Source organism: Maylandia zebra, linkage group LG16 (genome assembly GCF_041146795.1).
Source record: "Maylandia zebra isolate NMK-2024a linkage group LG16, Mzebra_GT3a, whole genome shotgun sequence".
Classification (NCBI taxonomy): domain Eukaryota; kingdom Metazoa; phylum Chordata; class Actinopteri; order Cichliformes; family Cichlidae; genus Maylandia; species Maylandia zebra.
The window spans coordinates 8,940,272-8,943,008 of NC_135182.1; the positions used below are offsets into that span (position 1 = coordinate 8,940,272).

At 39.3% G+C, this 2,737-nt stretch overlaps 1 pseudogene; it reads left to right on the forward strand.

Annotated features, from left to right (window-relative positions):
- The first annotated feature begins 866 nt into the window (after window positions 1–866).
- Window positions 867–1,497, forward strand: LOC143412882 (trace amine-associated receptor 3-like; annotated as a pseudogene).
- Window positions 1,498–2,737: the final 1,240 nt, after the last annotated feature.

The window sequence follows — 2,737 nt, forward strand, 5'->3', positions numbered from 1 at the left end:
AAGGACTGCACCCTCTCCACTGGAGCTCCATTGATGATAATGGGCTTGTAGTCTCTGTGCTGACCCCTTCTGAAGTCCACCACCAGCTCCTTGGTCTTGCAGACGTTCAGCTGGAGGTGGTTGTCCTGGCACCACGATGCCAGATTCTTCACTTCATCCATGTAGGCCGCCTCATCGTTGTTGGAGATGGCACCCAACAACAAATGAAGGTCCGGAAACAGCTAATTTCATCAGATTTGAAAGCTTAAACAGACTGTGTCTGCTGATACTCTTGTCCTCATCTAGATGATGGAGAACAAGGACAGTATATGCTTTCCAGAAGTCTTCAACTCTTCCTGCAGGAGACCAGCATTTCACTGGTCTGAAGCTGTGCCCCTGAATACCCTGCTGTGCTCCATCTCTGTAATCACCATAGCTCTGAACCTCCTTGTCATCATCTCAGTCTCCTACTTCAGGCAGATTCCATTTTCTATTAGATTTAATTTGGGAAGTTTTCGAAATATGATCGTGCAAAACCTGATGTACAGAAAACCACCACTACACCTTTCTCCAAAACAGGTTATTTTAATTGTTTTACAAAGTTAAATTTAACATAATGTTATGGCAAGTTCTGTGGCACTAACATAAAGTTTCTATTTTTAAGGGAAGATTTTTTTGGTAATGGTGCTTTTTTGACTTATTCCAGGCAGCTCCACACACCCACTAACATCCTCCTCCTCTCTTTGGCTGTGTCAGACTTTCTTGTGGGGCTCCTGTTGCTGCCTGGAGAAATCGTCCTAGGAATAGCCTGCTGGGCTTTCGGTAACCTTTTGTGTTCTCTCTTTAATTATGTGTCTTTCATCATTACCTCGGCTTCAGTGGGAAACATGGTTCTCATATCAGTTGACCGCTATGTGGCGATCTGTTATCCTCTGCATTACTCTACCAGAATTACTGTGACAAGAGTTAAACGTTCTGTTTGTTTGTGTTGGCTCTGTTGTGTTTTGTATAGTAGTCCTTTTAAAAGATGAGCTGATTCAACCAGGAAGGCATAATTCCTGCTATGGAGAATGTGTTTTTGTCATCAACTTTACAGGAACTGTTGATCTTTTGTTAACCTTTATTGTTCCTATTTCTGTTATCGTAGTTCTGTATATGAGAGTATTTGCAGTGGCTGTGTCTCAGGCCCGTGCCATGGGCTCTCATGTTACAGCTGTCACACTGCAGCTTTCAGTGAATCTGACAAAAAAGAAATCTGAGTTGAAAGCAGGAAGGACTCTTGGTGTTCTAATAGTTGTGTTTCTAATGTGTTTCTGTCCATACTATTGCGTCTCTCTTGCAGGGGAAGACTCACTCAGTGAGTCATCCACATCAATTGTCCGTTATCTCTTCTATTTTAACTCCTGTTTGAACCCTCTGATCTATGCACTATTTTACCCCTGGTTTAGAAAAGCTATTAAACACATTGTCATGCTTCAGATATTTCACAGTGGCTCCCATGAGGCCAACATACTATAGAGAGGACCTAAATGAGTGAATAAGTGAAATCTGCTGAACATATATTTTTATCCTTAAACCGTATAATGTTATGCAAGATGCCTGGAATCATTTTGTTGTTTTAGCTCCAAAACTGTCATAAAATCAGCGGTATGTTCTTTGGTCCCTTTTCAACATCTGGTATGTAGTTGTTTGGCATTACTGTACACTATCAGTGTGTTATCAACGATTAAAAACAGAAGAACACATTTTCCTGAATAAGGCACTCAGAATGTACATAAATATGTAAAAAAAATATATATATCATTTTCAATTTGAACTCTAAGCTGTAAAATATAGAATAATATCAAGTATGTGACCTTTGGCCATGTGGTTTGTTATTGGAAATCTTTGTCTAAATAAGTCACTGTGTTTTTGGCCCCTTGAATAGCTCCGAATGAAGCTCCTCTCAAGCTACAGGCAAAAGCCTACATTGCACTGCTGGCACTTTTTGCTTGCTTTTATACAATATATTTTCCTGAGTCCATGTTACATCCCGGTCTAGGGGTACACAAGTGCAACATAAAGGCTAAAGAGGGTCCCCAAAACCAGACCCAAATAGCCAATATACTATTAAAGGTGAGGTTTATTGCCACCAATAACACCAAAACTGAAAGCATTAACTCCAGGGTTACCAAGGGTCAAAATAATAAACAAAAGAAGCTATTTCAAAAAGTGCTACCTAAACCCTGCATGACACAAAACTAAACAAAAGACAAGCACTAATGTTAGCGCCCTAATTTAACAAGCAAAAGAAAACAACAAATGGGTAGTTCACCCCCTTCTGCTTCCGTGCTCATTTACAAGTGGACCAAACTATTTACAACACTATATACAAAACCTAATTTCTCTCAGAAGACTAATACTCCACTGCACTTTGCTGAATTACCCAACTGAATTCAACCTTTCTACTACTGTTATTATTCCCTATATAAAAGTATTTGTGGTTTTGTTATGTTATTTGTAGCTTTGTGGTTAGTGGCTTTGGTTCATTGTAAACCAAAGATGGTAATGAAGGAGCTGGGCAACAAACGTTCTGTGACGTTCAGTCCTGTGACTTTATAGTGGATGGTGTTAATTTACAGGATAATATTATTAATTGTGTCTATAGACTTTCATTTTCCTGTTAAGGAAGGAGAAACGTTTACAATCAATTAGACAGAAAAAAAAGACAGCCTACCATAATAAGTTTATCTGAACAGCAACAAAAATGTGGACCCAT